This window comes from Haliaeetus albicilla, chromosome 11, assembly GCF_947461875.1.
Source record: "Haliaeetus albicilla chromosome 11, bHalAlb1.1, whole genome shotgun sequence".
Classification (NCBI taxonomy): domain Eukaryota; kingdom Metazoa; phylum Chordata; class Aves; order Accipitriformes; family Accipitridae; genus Haliaeetus; species Haliaeetus albicilla.
The window spans coordinates 5,414,271-5,430,939 of record NC_091493.1 but is presented as its reverse complement, the minus strand read 5'-3'; the positions used below and the strand labels follow the sequence as shown (position 1 = coordinate 5,430,939).

The following is a 16,669-nucleotide window of genomic DNA, read 5'->3' as shown; positions in this document are numbered from 1 at the left end:
TCAGAAGTGAGCTGTATTGTGATTTAAAAATATTTCAAAAAAACCCCCTACTCTTCATTCATTTTTGATCTACAGTTTGTTTTTAATAGGAAAACTTTGTTCTGTCTGTACTTTGATTCTATACCAACAATAAAGCTTTTGAAGAGGAACATGCTCTGATTAGAGGGATACTGAATATAAGCCAATATTATTCAAAGGCAAAAGTTGTTTAAAAGAAAACTGAAGTTGCTCTACACAAAATTATTTTACTTTTCCTCTTATAAAATAATCTTACTTCTTTTCTGATTTTTTTATTACCACATTAAAGAAGGGGATAGGTGTTTTCTCAAAGTCAAATGCTCGGTGTGACTGTTAATCAGTGGTCTGCAGCCATCTAAATTTAAGATTGCTCTTAAGTTATACATAGTAACTTCTCATTAAACCAAAGGGGTTTGAAATAGTGTCTAACAAAGGTATTTGGCACTTCTGTGGAGAGAAAATGAGAAGCCTTAATTAGTTAGTTGATTAAAAATAACTTTTTGTTTGTTTGTTTCAGAAAGTAAATACTGAATCCCAAGAAATTCAGTTTCTTGAACAAGACTTGCTAATATTGCAAAGTACCCACAAATTAAGATAGTATTTTCTTTTTTATCATCTTTGAATGATACTTGGAATGCATTTTTAATGATGTTTAATTTATTTTAAGATACTAGAAGGCACCCCAGGGTTGCATTTTAGTTTAGAATAGTATTTCCCTGCCCCAAATCAAACATGTAAGCTTTCTTCTTCAAATACTGAAGTCCCCTAAAATTCTTGTTGACTTAATTAAAAAGGCAGGAGGCTATCAGCCTCTTCTACCACCCCAGAAAACCGGTATTTGGGGCACAGAGTGCAAAGTCAAATGGACACAGTGCTATAGCAGCAGAGAACTAGCTATTAGATGGTATAGATCGATATGTATTAGTATTATATATATTAGCTATTAGCACCAGCTGAAAACATGGCATTTTAATGCCAGTAGCAGCTTATGCAAAGCATTTTACAAAGTGTTGGAAAATCAACTTAAGCAGCTTCAGAGAGATGGACCCAAGTATCCCAGGCATGTGCTATTATTATTTTAGATTTTTTTTTTTTTTTTTTTAGTGTTACTATTTGGAATATACTGATTTCTGTCTGAACAAAAGGGAAGAAACCATTGGTAATGAAACTGGGGATTTTTTGTTTTAGTAATAACAAGATGTTGTTATCCCAGAAGCTTTTATAAGGTTACACCACAACCCATTAGCACCAAGCAAAATTTGCAAATAGGACTTGCCATTTCCCATTTCATAGTCTGTCTTTTCACATCCACAATTTTAAGCTCTATTATTAATAGAGTATCACGTAGTAATTTATTATCACAGGAAACGTTTGTGTATGCAGATTGTATCAGAGGCTTTTTCAGGGTAGTTTTGTGAGTTTTAGGGAAGGGCTTTCAGGATCCCTTATGCGCTTTATAATGTGTTGGGGGGGGGGACTGCAGCTTTGGACCTATTTTGAATAAACTCTTCATTTTGGGAACCAATGGGCTAATGTTGACCTTAACATTTTTGAGCTTTTATCTTCTTTGTTCTTCTTCTTCTCTTATAATGGCAAGTATTTAATCCCAAAGGAAGGGCAAAGCAAAGGATTCTTGGTGATGGAGGAATTGTTCCCCCAAAAGAGGAATTGATTAATTTTGATAGCATCTTCTCTATCTTAAAAGTCAGAGGCCTATGCTTGGGTCCTATCACTCAAGACTGTAGGTGACAGTGACATTATTGCCCTTTGCATATTGACATTTTGACTTTGAAAAAGCAGAAGGGATCAGTGCTGTCTGCCTGGAGAAACATTCAAAAAAAGGAATGCTTTTTCAAAAGATACGGCATTTATTAGTCAAATATCATATTCACATTTGAAAAAAAAAAGAATAGAAGAGGAAAAAAATTACAAAGTTATGTGGAGACTAAAGCGAGATGCATTGTAAGCTATTTCAGAAAGCTTTGTCACTCAAGAGTTACTGTTTCTATATCTCACAAGATAAAACTCCTCTGGGAGAAAAGTCTACTTGGCAGAAATTTTAACCTGGATTACTTTTCAAGCAGCTATTAATTAGCTCCAGCTAGTTGTCCTTCAAGGGCTTATCTTTTCCAAGGGGAGGTTTGTCAAAGGGAAGAACTCGAAACATCAAGCGTATTTGGGTTTGGTGAAGCTTCACACAACTCAAATCACATAAAAACTATTTTTTCCTCTTTTTTTGCATCCTTGTAGCTAGCATCTCATTTTCAGTGCTTGTATGGCAGGTGGCAAAAGGCCTTTGGATGGCTAGAAATTTTCTGTATACCTGTGCCTCACCATGTGTCGGGTGGATCAGGATGATCTATGCAAAGGCCAGATGTTCAGCAGATGTAACCATGCAGAGTAAATACATAAGACATCGTTGTGAGACGTCATTATGGAGTGTCAGAGCCTACTTTTGGCTGGTGTGGTGGCCACATTCAGGGCCAAAATGTGAACAATTTAATATTTTCTTGTCAGTTGCTCGCGGTTAAGAGATGGGAACTGAAATTGTATGTATAAAAATATCTGCAAAATGGCAGCAAATGTATTTTCATATGAATCTACCCTATCAAGGTGATTATTGAATTCCTGTTAATTTGTAGGCTCCTGTTCAGCAAAAGCACAGGTTTAGACTACATCCACTGCAGGGTTCATGTTCCTAAAGCAGGACTTGGGCCTTGGACAGGAGTTCATTGCAGAAATGACTACCAAATTGGTGGCATTGGTGGGATGTTTTTTTATCTCCATGCTGGAGCATGACTCTGGGGTCACAGAGCTGGTAGTCCCGGTGCAGACGTGACTCAGAGGATGTTAGGCAGAAGTTACAGGGTCAGAAGATCTTTCCATGTATCCAACAGTCCTCCAGCTCTGAAAGGTCTGAACAACTTTTTGTTGAGTTTATCTCTTGGTAGCCTGGTGTTTTCCCAGCCAAGCCTTGAGATATGGTTAGGGTCCTCCTAGGACGTGGGAAAATGTTCTAGCAGTCAAACTGCTGTAGACAGCTGACCTACAACTTTCTACCCTTGGGCATGATTTGAAGGAATGAGCAAGCTCTGCTCAGCTCTTGAAGGCAAAGAAAATACATACCACCATTCAGAAATAGTTCAGCTGAGCAGAGGGGCTTCCTGCACCACTAAATGAGGTGTCACAGGGGGACCGTGGCTTTAGGTATCTGCATACTGGCCGTGGTGGTTGTAGGTGTCTCTCTGTTCTGCATGGGCACCTTTGGGTTGTGTCCTAAATGCCTGGCTCTTGGCCTGCACAGGCAGCCAGACGCCCAACACAAGGCTGTGTCAATGATCCAGTGGGAAGGTCCCCAGGAGTCCCTGCCAAGCAGACCTCGAAGAAAGTTGTGTTTGTTCTTCAAGGGCTTTGGCCTTCCCTCAAGAAGACATCTCTCTGTCTAGGAAAGCAAGTGTGCACCTGGGCCACTGAAAGCAGTGGAATTTAGCAGAGTTGCTTATGTGCCCAAGCTGAGTCATCTTTGGTGCCACTTTGTGAGCTTCCTTAAAGTCACGTGACTACAAAAATTGTGGCTTTCATCTAAATGGAAGAACTCCTTTTTTTATCCTCATGGTTACAGGGGTTGTCTTTATAACATGAGCTTTAACCAGCTAACACCTATTTCGGAGACACTTTTCCCTGTTTTTGCAAGCTTGGGATTGGCAGTTCTCCTTAACACCCATTCTTTGTGTTCAATCTCTTAAATTAGAAATCATCCACATATCATCTGTGAGACTATATAATTAATAGTCTACTCCTCAGATATATTCAGATGAGTTAATAAATTCATTGACTAATGAATATTAGAGTTGCCTCCTTACCAGAGAAAAGGTGAAGGGAGGAAGCAAACATTTAATTCAGTTCACATTCTGAGAAAATGGGAGTTTCAGAAGAACGGTGCTCATGTCCCAGTGTCAGGCCCAGCCACATTGGTATTTAGGGCATGAAGGAGATACGTAAATATAAGCAGGAGACCCATCTAAGTGCAGATTACTTCCAGGTGGAGCCACTACTGCAGCTCTCATAAATCCAAGAGGAAACAGGTGGTTTCTACTGCAGTTGTTGGTGCCAAGTGAGGTGAGGGTTCAGTGAACACTGTTACCTACAGGCACGCAATCCTTTGGGCTGGCATCTTCCTCATCCAGGAACTCCTGAAAGTAATCGCTGTGCACTACTTTAACTGCTAAGAAGGTCATCAGGTGAGGTTCCCTCTAGCTTGGTCCGACCTTTCCGTGACATGGCTGTAGCAAGGGAGAGTCTCTCCCGTGGCACAGAGACAAGGATAGCAACAAGGTGGCCCTCCCCACCAAACTGGGAAAGCTGGCACCTGCCTGGGCTTTGCCTGGCCAAGCAGAACCTATCCGCTCCGACGCCCAGGGTCCCTGCGCTCCTTTTCTACTGTCACATCCAGAATTATCTGCTAATGTTGATCTCCTGTGGCAGCGGGGCTTGAAATTAATACCCTATTGAAGTCCAGACGCTGGTGCCTTCATGCTGTTGCTTCAGGCTCTCTGCAGACATAGGCTATTTTGATTGCACTTTTTGCTGTTTTTCTTTTTCATTCCAGCTGCGTTGCAGCCCTGGGGGAATACATCCTGGTACTCACAGCCAAACTTGTCTCCTTTTCATAGGACTCGAGAAGGCAGGGACTTTTGTGTAGGTATACGATACCTTTTCCTTTCCTAACAGCTCTGGCCCCAAGCACCTTTCATCTTTACTTGGGCTGTGTTTTAATACAGAGCTACATCCAAACCTTTTATTTTACTGGCCAGTTGTCACTTTTTTCCCTTTACACTGCCTCTCTCACTACATTTATTCATAACAAAGCATCCTAGCAGTTCATTGACTTAGTTTTGGTACAGAGGGTGGTTATTAATATTTTTCAATTTTATATGCATACTTTGTACATACTTTTCCCCTTCCACCCTGGCTTTAAAGGTAAAATTGACTTTATTCCAATGAGAAAGGTACAGATATAGCTTTCTAGTTTGAGCAAGTAAGGTGGTATGGTGCCCTGTCTCATTTCCTTTCATTTGCTACTTACAAAATGGTACTAGGTACTGCAATACCTTTTAGCACTAGCTTTTTTGAAGATGCCAGTTTAGGAAAAGTTTTCGGCTCCCAGCCATAAGCAAGTGCTTATGTGCATGGCTAGACTAAAGCCTGCTGCTGACGTCTCCCACCAGCTGGTAGCTGGTGTGCAGATGCCATCTGCTGTTGAAGGCTTCCCCTGAGCTGTGTCCAAGTATCGCATTTTGCAAGATGAAATCCCTGTATCCCTCAGTCTATCTAGTTTCTCCCTTGCCAGCGTGTTTACAAAGGAAAGTATTTTCGCGTGTCCTGTGTGGCTCCTCGGTGCTGTTTCTTGGAGGGTTGCTGCTGGCACTACGTGTGTCTCCGTACTATACAGCCTTTTCTTTTGCTTCATGAGGTTGTCTTTGAGAGTTATTTTAAGAGTTGAAGTTGTCTCTGGGAGTTGAAAGCTTATTGCACATGGATAGGTCTAAATATTAGTAAGTAGCACAGATCCAGAGGAATAGATGTGTAGAGAAAAAAACGTAGGTGACAAAGACCTGCTGTACAGACTATTTGCATTTCAGTGGGGTTTTGCTTAGGGCTACTTCAAGTCTGGTTCCCTGGATTCAACGTTAAACAGTGCTTGGGGCACGTAAATCAGCTTCTGAGGCATGTCTTCCAGTTTAGCGTCACCTGAGAGGAGCCAAGCTCTTGTGCTCTTGTCCCATAAAGAGACGTGAAAAGGACCTGTCAGGGGACTTGCTTCAGAAACACGCTCCTCATCTGGGCCAAGAGAAATTTTAATGTACCTTGTATATAAAGACTGCTCTTTATTGATAACCTGATCGCAGTGTTTGTCTGAAGGTGGTTGGCAGTGATCTGGTCACACGTGTTGGTGTGCCTGTAATTGTAGGTTATCTGCTGTTTGGTGGTCTCTAGGTGCAAGTTCTGACCAGCCTCTCCGTAAACCTATTAAGGCTGGAGTTGGCCCTTCAGCTCCGAAAAACGGGCCATGGCACACAGTAGAAACTAGCTTCATGCAAACTCCTGTTTTGGTAAGCTGGGAAAGCTTTGCACGTAGATGCTGTGTCTGCAAGCACACTGGAACATGGTGGTTTTGACATCCAGCCAGTTCGCGGATTTTGTGTGGATAACAAACAACCCTGTGTATTAGGAAAGGATGCTTTTTATTTCTTTATCTTGTTTTCTTTTAGTAATACAGATAAGATAAGCCAAGAAAGATTTTAACCCCTGCCAAAAGGGAAATTTTCCGAGTTAAAAGTTCCAAAATGGGAGCTACCAATTAAAGAGAATGATTTAATTAAGGTCTAGCTTTCTGTTGGGCTGCAGCTTTTGGAAACTTTGGCTGAAATAATTCACTGATGCGCGGACTGCGATTAGATTAGTAATTTTTCTGCAAGAGAAAATATTTTCTGGCTTACAGCATTAGGAAGGTCTGAGCAGCCTGAGAGCTGTAATAATTGGCTCCATCTCCTTCTGTGTCAATTGTTTTCTGAATTAGGGACCATATGGGAACTAGCTTTTGCTTTGGCTATCTGTGGTGCCAGACTTGGGGGGGAAACCTCATGGGATGTGCAAAAAGGGTGAACAAAGCTCATTAGTGCTATAAAAAGCAGAGGTTACAATCATTTCTTTTAAGCTGTGTAAATAATTAAAATAATTCTCCTAGCTGGTGAGTGCTGTGCAGAAATTATAACTGATCATTGATACCTCTTAAGTTTGTATAAGTTTAAATAGCTTGCTGCTTAGAAAAACCAAGATTTTTAGATGGCTTTATTTGGCCTCTGGTATGCAAGAGCTTTTTTTCTTTCTGCTGGAGAACTTTGCTTATAATAGAGTTTAGCCTTAAATAATTTATAATTTCATCCTGAAGCCACTGGTGGTTTGTTTCCAAGTCTGGCTATTGGATTTTCCCAACTGCTATAAGAAATAGGTGTTTACTTAGAAAATAAGATCTCAGAAATCATTTTAAAAAACAAGAGCCCATCAAGAGAGCATGCAGGGTGATATCCCTAAATGAAGGTAGTGGAGACCGCTAAACTGTGACTTTCTTTTTTGAAGGTGAATTGTTGTTTGCTTGCAGTCTTGCATTACTTATGCAGAGATCTGCATCAGGTAGACTTTATGGCTGCTTTCCTCTTGAGAAAATGCACTGTGTAATGGACTGCATCGCTCATGAGGGATATATTAAAATAGCTTTTAAAAACAGGTCATTTTTATTTAGGTAATAATCTATATGCTTTCCTCTCGCTAACTTGACCTTTTGATAGGATAATGGGCTGTGTCAGATGGAAGCGCTAGTGAAAAAAAAAAATCAGTGCCTTCGAAGCAGGCTGCTATTACAATATTTTACTGCATTTGTTTTATAGAATTAGGGCCCATACTGATGAAATAAAAGTGCAGTAGAAGGCTTTCTGACGATGATGAGCCTCATTCCAGAGGAAACAGAAAAATGTTGCAGTGAATGCATCTGTGTGTTTGGCAGTTCCAGTTGTATGTGGTGGCGTTTGGTGGAAACAGAGGTCTGTAGCATTAAAACATTTTTGCACAGTTTCTGGGTCTGCACATTTGGCATCCAGCACATTTTCGAACTGTCCTGAAGATTTATCTAAATAGCTTTGTAAGGATTACGCCACTGGAAGATGGGCTATTTCTGTCCCGCTTTCATCTTCCGACATAAATAAACAGAGAGGCACTTGAACAGAGTCAAATGTATTATAAATAAAACAATAAAACTCAGTGATCCTTCTACTATAGGGAGCTACTGATTTTTGGAACTGCTGGAAATAGTTGTGGGATCATTTGTGGCTTTTCCAGCGCCAGAGCTGCCTGCTAGTCCGGTTGTCCTTGGTTGTACCTTACTAACTCCTATGAGATCCAACAGGAGTTGGGTCAGCCCTCACTTTTGTGTCCAAGTGTTGGTAAGGGAAAGAAAAGAAGGAAACGTAGAGCCAGTGAGAGCTGAAGGGCAAGTATGTGGGTGATGCTGGCACCTGGGGAAGGTCTGGGAGGAAGAGATTTGGGCTCCGGGAGGGAAGCACCAGGGGAGGAGGTGGGGGAGCACCGTCTCCCTGCTGCCGAATTGTCTTGGCGGTGCTGGAAAAGGTGTTGCCAGTTAAAGAAGTTTATTCCTGTTCACTCAAGAAACTTCCCAGGCTGGGATGTGATGGGAATAGCTCCAAAGCTCTGGAATGTTTGTGTATGCAGTTGTTCGAACAGCAGGGAGAGGGGAAAGAGCGGAGGGTGGAGGTCCATATTTCAAAGATGAGTGAATATTAATTGTTTTCCCTGTGAAAGTTAGTAAGCGTGGTACCCAAAAACTGCATAGCAAATTCAGTTGACCCCTGAACAGTAATTGTGTCAAATTCGAAGATGAAATTCAATCACCGAACTGTGAAATGGAAGAAATTTAATCCCACTGTGAAAGACTCAGTGCAGCCTTAACCCCAAAGTTACTGCTGAAACCTACATCCCACCAGCAGCTGATGCACCGAAACAAACCTTTTTTCTTCTTTCCCTTCTTCCTTGTAAAGACTACTTAATCAGTTTTCCTGAAGGCTCAAATTAATTTCCATAGATAGCTTACAGGCTAAATGTGGTTCACATTAAACTCAGGATTTCTACCCGCACCTCATCCTTACCTGGTGAGCACGAGCAACATTGGACCACTGCAATATTGCCATCACTCAACTGCAAGACTCTTATTTTGATTTCTCTTAATTTTGCCGAATGTTAAGCACTAAATCAAAGGCAGGCCAAGAGGCACTGTAGAAGAAGAGCCAATGATACTGCCAAGATGGGTCTCTGCCTTCACTGCTGCCAGCAGCCGGCGGCAGGACCCACACAACACAACGTTCGCCTGTTTGGGTGCAACAAGAAGGTGACAACCTGCCACTATAATAACTTACTCTGTAACAATGAGTAAAGGAGGTTTATTTAAAAAACCCTGTTGCTTCCAATATTGTTGACAGATCCCGAGAAACTGCTGCCATGGGATAATATTATTATTTTTTCAATTTGCTTGTTTGCAGCACTTTGGGCATCCCAAATGGCACAGCTGGGCAGTGCACTTATTTATCCTGACTATGCTGTGCTCCACTTACATTGATTTGCCTTTGGTTGCATTTGCTATATTTTCTCAGTGCCTGAGTGAATACTCTATTAAGTGATTTGAGAAGCGCTGAGCTCTAAATCTTTAAATCATCTGGAAGAAAAAAAAAGGAAAAACTGTTCTCACCCCACAGCTTTTACGTAGGTATAGCAAGATAAAACATCAAAAATATAGGTAACGTGAAATTTTGAATATATGAGAAAGCTCAGTGTCTGTAAACCTTTAAAGAAAAGATCAAAGTCTGATCTTGCCTATTATATTAGACGTTAATGTAAAACTACCTGGAAGTTTATAATAGGGCTATCGTAATTAAATTTCTGATGTAAGTTAAAATGACCTCATTCACGGCTGTATTTAAAATTCATTTTAGTAATGGGAATGAAGTGTTTCTAGCTCTATCTGCTCAGTATACCATTACATGCAGACTTACTTCATTTTCAGGTGTGATTGTCGGGTTGCTCTACACAAGACATCAAATAACATAATTTTTTTATAGCAAAGCAAGGGATTAGTCTGATACAATGGAGCTCAAAAAGCATTTGTGGAATTGCAATTGCAGTTTGCTTGGCTATTGATGATCTACTGTGAATAACTGTGCTGCACCTCCACCCAAACCCATCAAAGCTACAGGTGCATGTTCAGATCCTTGTACTGAACTTAGAGTCTCGGATTAAATCACAAGCTTTGCCAGACTTTGGTGCGTTTCCTAATCCGTTATGCTTTAAGAAGATGCTTTCTAATAAAGGTCTATTTCTCTACACTGAAGGCTGTTTCTGTGCAGAAGTGATATCATTCATCTTGGATGGCAAAATGTAATTCTTATCGCTTGAAATTCTTTTAGGAGCCAGTAATCAGAAATGGGCTGGCAGCAGGCCAGTAAATGGCTGTGACTCTTTTAACATGCAGGGAAGTTGCCAGGGAGTCCCTACAGATGCTCATTTGGGGGGGGGGGGAGAGAAAAAAAAAAGCTAACTACTTGGCTGCTTTGAAACATTACCCATCTCCTTAAATTCCCCTGGCTTCCTAGCTTGCCTTCTGATTTCATACACTTAGGGAAATGAATGTCTTAAGTTTAGCTTTGAAAGATGTTTTGCAATCTCATTATTAACCCCACTGCTTCCAAATAAGCTATTTTAATAACTATGCAATAGTTGAATTGTTATATTTTACATCTGGGTCAGATTCGAACGTGAAAACGTTTGTAAGAGTTGAGCATGTGCTTAGTGAAGGCATGACCTCCTGCTTGTGAAAAATAGCGTACCAACAAGAAAATACAGCTCCAAAGTTCCCGTCTCGGGGAAGCAAGAGCTGCACGGGATTACTGCTGTTTCAAATGCGCCCCTGCTAAGTATTGCAGCTGACATTTAAAAAAAAAAGAAAGAATTACTTTCATCTTTTATTGCTGCAGGCTTTGCAAAGGGTAAAGTCCTGCAAGACTGAGTGCTGGGAACAGCCTTCTCCCGGTCGTGGACCGCACTCAGCACCTCACAAAGTCCCCTCCAAAATTAAATATAATCAAATGCTTTTCTCCAATCGACTAAAATGAAACTCTGGTCACCTAAACTTCCTTTATGTGAACTTGTTAAATGCAGAAGCAAAATTAAGAGTATTTTCTCTTGTTTCTATATGTGTTTCAACCTCTCTATTGTTTTTTAAATCAGGCAGATTTTTATGATTGCCTTGTTATCCAGGACAGCTATCATCTATTGCTTCTGAAAAAGGGAAAAAATATTCAGACTTCTCAGGAGAGAAATAGAAGGTGTAAAGGCTGGAAACAAGCAGTCCTGTACCTTCACTTTCGTAATGGGTTGCGTAAGGGTTGGTGATGGTTTTGGATGACAGCATACACAGAGGTGGGAGTCTCTTGAGTGAAGGGTCCTTTTAGAGTGAGTCTCTCTGAATGGCTTCAAGCATTTTGCAATATTATTTTGAACACAGATGGGGGAAAGAAATTCAAATGTTTGTTTGACCTGCAGCATCTCCTATGCCATTTAATAGAGGAGCTGAACAGAAAAAAGCTGAGCTCTAGGTGCGCCAGGGGCCATATCGCTCAGGAAGTCAACATGAGCCACTGATAATGAATTCCCCTTTCGAGTCAGTGGATGTTGGATGTCACAGTTTGGCTTGGAAAAAAAAAAAAATCATACTCACCTGAGCTATTTTAATTTTTCCTAATTTTCCACAAGTTGTAGTGGATGGAAGTGCTCACTCCTCCTATTCCTGGGGCTCAGGAGGGGCTTATCTGTGTCACCCCTTTGGAGACTGCACAACAAGGGTGCTCAGAGATAAACGCTAATAGGATATTATTTGTATATGGGTGCTTGAAAGTGTCTTTAGAAAAAAATTACTACATTCACATCTATTCAATTATTTTTTGTTATGGACTTCTAAAAATTATTCCGAGCTTGAAATAATTTATAGTCGCATTACTATGTCTCCCATTTATGGTGATCTTGTTATGATGTGAAGAATCCTACTATCATATAGGCAGTTTGCCAGGGCAATCAAATTGATAATTTTCCTGAAGTCCTGCATCTTTCATAAACACCTTTCACTAGATTTTGGAAGCTAGTTCTGTTAAAAAAAAAAAAAAAAAAAAATCCAGGAACACATTCAAAACACATCAACTTCTTCAAAAGCATGAAGAAAGCATCTGGACTGGTCTTTACTCAGAAAACCATTTTTACAATGGAAGTGGTTTTTCAGAGAACTTCAATCTATATGCCAATATTAATTTAAAATTATGAAGTCCACCTTACAGGGTCCTAAACCCCCATGAAATTAGTGCTTGTTGCCCCATTCCCACAACACAAAGCTTCAGCGTCAATAGATGAGAATCGATAGCAATTTGGGGCGGTTGGGCGATTCAGGATCAGACCTGCAGATGAGGAGAAAGTATTTTGCTTGCTCTGAAAATGAATAATCTAGAAAACGATGTGATTTCAGAAAGTGGTATGAATAAGTTAATAGTCAGCACTCAATAACTCCAGTCTTTAAAATATATATGCCCTGTATTTATTTGATAAGCTGTAGGGTTACCTGGCTTTTCCATTAGAAAGGGACCTGTACCCAGCACCTGTTTGTCATATTTATACATCTAATGAAACATAACAGTGCCAGCTTAGACCTGTTCATCTGTATTTCACGCTTTTGCTCTTTACTCTCAGTTTCTATGGGAACGTGGGCTGTTACAGCAATAGAGAATAAAGAAATGAAGAGACGTCTTCGAAAACATAACTCCATTTCTCTGCTGAATTGCCAGCGTGGTATACCAGGCACAAACATGCTTAGAGCCAAATAAACTGGGAAAGGAAAAATCAAGGCAAGTTAAAGGCGAGAAAGTTGATGGTAATTGAGTTTCCTCCTTCCAGAAACATCTTGACTGGGTGTTTTTATGCTTTTTGCTTTAAAAATGATGCTTAAAAGTTAGGTTTACATTTTCTGAGGAGGAGATAACAATTTGCATTGCTTGCCTTTATGGCTATTTTAGTGTAAAGTGCTCCACTGCAACTGAAAATAAACCAACACCCTTTCCTTTTGTGTCTTGGTTTAACCCGGCCGGCAGCTAAATACCGCACAGCCACTTACTTGCTGCACCTCCCGCAGTGGGATGGGGGAGAGAATTGGGGGGGAGTAAAATTCATGGGTTGAGATAAAGACAGTTTAATAGGACAGAAAAGGAAGGGAAGATAATAGTAATAATACTAAAAATAAATAATAGTAATAAAATACTAATAATGAAAGAATTAGAGTATACAAAACAAGTGATGCACAATGCAATTGCTCACTACACGCTGACCGATGCCCAGTCAGTTCCCCAGCAGCAGCCCCAGGTCAGCTTTCCATACAATTTATGTAGTGAGCATGACATCATATGGTCTGGAATATCCCTTTGGTCCATTGGGTTCAGCTGTCCCAGCTGTGTCCCCTCCCAACTTCTTGTGCCCCTCAGCCTACTCACTAGTGGGGTGGGGTGAGAAGCTGAAAAGTCCTTGACTTAGTCTAAACACTACTTAGCAACAACTAAAGCATCAGTGTGTTATCAACATTATTCTCATCCTAAATCCAAAACACAGCACTCTACCAGCTACTAGGAAGAAAATTAACTCTATCCTAGCTGAAATCAGGACATTTTGATATAGTTAACTACAGCTCATGAGTTGGAAATGTGATATTCATGTACAATTCCATAAATTTTGCAGGGAAACGTACTCTAGTTCATATATTACAGTATATCATTTAGTATCCACTGCTTCAGTATCTGTTAGTGAATCAAGGTGAGTAATGTAGATGAGCTGAAATAATTAGTAGGAAATAATTAGGAAAACCTCCTTAAGGACATTACTTGCAGTGCCACGGTGTGTATATGAATTCCTTACAAGATGTTTGCATTTCAATCTGACTTGGAAGAATATAAATGTAATGCTTTGAATACGGAGTGTCTAAGGCCATGCTAAAAATGTAAAGGTAAATTTTACATCTTTCAACAGGTCTGGATTTAAAACCCAGTGGATTTGGCAAACAAAAAAAGGCTTTTGAAACAGTGGGGTTTGGTAGGGCTAATAGCAGTAAGACTTATAAGCAGTTCCTGAAACATATCATTCATTTGTTTTAACGTTCATGTGCATCAAGGTGGATGTTCACAGCTGTGGTGCTGAATATCTAGAAATGTCTATCAGCAGCAAGATATTCCTCGCAGAATCAGCTGAAACAAGGGCACCCTTTGGGATGCTAAGTAGTATTAACCTTAGGCTGTATTTTTCTCACAAATGCTTATTTTTACGGCCAAGCAGGCCTGTTCAAGACTATCTGGTCTATAGACTCTCTCCAGAACCTGCATTTCTCTGCAGGTTGATGTGGCAATCACCTTGAGATAACCATGCTCTTGACAGATGGCTTTTCTTCTTGCTTCTGCCTTCCTTGAAGTTGGTTTGAGTTGGTATTACTGAGTTAGGGTTAGTAAGTTGTAGTGTGAGAGGAACTTGTGTGGCTTCCCCCATTCCCACTGTTTGGGTCTGGAAGGAACAGGATAGCTAAAAACCTTTAACTTCTCGGTAGTGTTGAACAGCACCATGAATAACCCTGGGCAAGTTGCTTTTCTCTGTCCTTTGGCTTCCTGCTCTGAAAAAACAGCACTTAAGATCTAATCCAAGGTACTACATCAGAAATTGATACTATTATATTATCTCTATTGTCCCATGTTACAACTTCAGGGTATGTCTCAATGTCTATGCTTCCTGGTCACTTTGTTCTTGCAGTAAATTGATTTTAAAATTATCTTTAATGTTGAAAAGGGGTGTGGTGATCACTTGACCTTTTAACAGAGCATCTAGAAATAGTTTTTTAACTATGCCAGGAAGTTGGTTTTGTGGGTCTTTCTTTTCAGGCATCTCTTTATAGTTGGTATTACGCATATATATATATATATATATATATATATATATATATATATAAACCATAGAATCATTTAGGTTGGAAAAGACCTTCAAGATCATTGAGTCCAACCATCATCCATGCCCACTAATTCATGTTCTGGAGTAACTTGTCTATGTGCTTTTTGAATATCTCCAGGGATGGTGACTCAATGACTTCCCTGGGCAGCCTGTTCCGATGTCTGACAGCCCTCTCAGTAAAGAAATTTTTCCTAATATCCAATCTAAACCTCCCCTGCTGCAACTTGAGGCCATTTCCTCTTGTCCTGTTTCCAGACACCTGACAGAAGAGGCCAGCACCTACCTCACTGCAACCCCCTTTCAGGTAGTTGTAGAGAGCGATAAGGTCTCCCCTCAGCCTCCTCTTTTCTAGACTAAACAGCCCCAGTTCCCTCAGCCGCTCCTCATAAGACTTGTGCTCCAGGCCCCTCAACTTGGTTGCCCTTCTCTGGACACGCTCCAGCACCTCCATGTCTTTCCTGTAGTGAGGGGCCCAAAACTGAACACAGGACTCGAGGTGCGGCCTCACCAGTGCCGAGTACAGGGGAACAATCACCTCCCTGCTCCTGCTGGCCACGCTATTTCTGATACAGGCCAGGATGCCGTTGGCCTTCTTGGCCACCTGGGCACGCTGCTGGCTCATATTCAGCCGGCTGTCAATCAGCACCCCCAGGTCTTTCTCTGCCGGGCAGCTTTCCAGCCACTCTTCCCCAAGCCTGTAGCGCTGCATCGGGTTGCTGTGACCCAAGTGCAGGACCCAGCACTTGGCCTTGTTGAACTTCATACAATTGGCCTCAGCCCATCGATCCAGCCTGTCCAGATCTCTTTGTAGAGCCTTCCTACCCTTGAGCAGATCAACCCTGCCTCCCAACTTGGTGTTGTCTGCAAACTTGCTGAGGGTGCACTCAATCCCCTCGTCCAAATCATTGATAAAGATATTAAACAGAACAGGGCCCAACACCGAGCCCTGGGGAACACCACTTGTGACCCGCCACCAACTGGATTTCACCCCATTCACCACAACCCCCTGGGCTCGTCCATCCAGCCAGTTTTTCACCCAGTGAAGAGTGCACCCATCCAGGCCACGAGACGCCAGCTTCTCTTGGAGTATGCCATGAGAGACGGTGTCAAAGGCCTTGCTGAAGTCAAGGAAGATCACATCCACAGTCTTTCCCTCATCCACTAGGCGGATCACCTGGTCATAGAAGATGAGGTTGGTCAAGCAGGACCTGCCTTTCGTAAACCCATGCTGACTGGGCCTGATCCCCTTCTTATCCTGGACTTGCCATGTGAGTGCTCTCAAGACAAAAACCGTTCCATAATCTTCCCCGGTACCGAGGTCAGGCTGACAGGCCTGTAGTTCCCCGGATCCTCCCTCCGACCCTTCTTATAAATGGGCGTCACACTGGCAAGCCTCCAGTCCTCTGGGACCTCCCCTGTTGACCAGGATCGCCAATAGATGGTGGAGAGTGGCTTGGCAAGCACCTCCACGAGTTCCCTCAGTACTCTTGGATGGATCCCATCTGGTCCCATAGATTTGTGAGTGTCCAGATGGCATAGTAGGTCACTAACTACTTCCTCCTGGATTAAGGGCGGGGTATATTCTGCTCTTCATCCTCACCTTCCAGCTCAGGGGGCGGAGTACCCTGAGGATAACTGATTGCCTTTGGATTTCTCTCTGCAATCTCATCACTGCCAACCTACACAACCAGCAATGGGTAATATTCAGAGGTCCGAACCAGACCAGGGAGTTCCCTGGTAATGTCTTTTACCCAGGCCCCTGGGGGGCAGCAGACTTCCCTGTGGGATGGGTCAGGTCTGCATATTGGGCCCTCTGTCCCCCTCAGAAGGGAGTCGCCTATGACAATTACCCTCCTTTCTCTTTTTTCAGAGGATGTGAGAATGCGTGGGGCTGCCCGACTGAGCCTAGGCACCTCCCTAGACAGGGCTTCATCTACATCCTAATCTTCATTGACCTGGTCCTCAAGTTCCAGAGCCCCATACCTCTCATGTAGGGGCAACTGGGAAG

The 16,669-nt window shown here is 41.8% G+C and overlaps 1 protein-coding gene across 3 annotated transcripts in view; it reads left to right on the top strand.

Annotated features, from left to right (window-relative positions):
• PRKG1 (protein kinase cGMP-dependent 1) overlaps positions 1–16,669 on the top strand; it is a 521,708-nt gene that overhangs the window by 449,841 nt on the left and 55,198 nt on the right. The gene's annotated exons all lie outside the window — the stretch shown is intronic.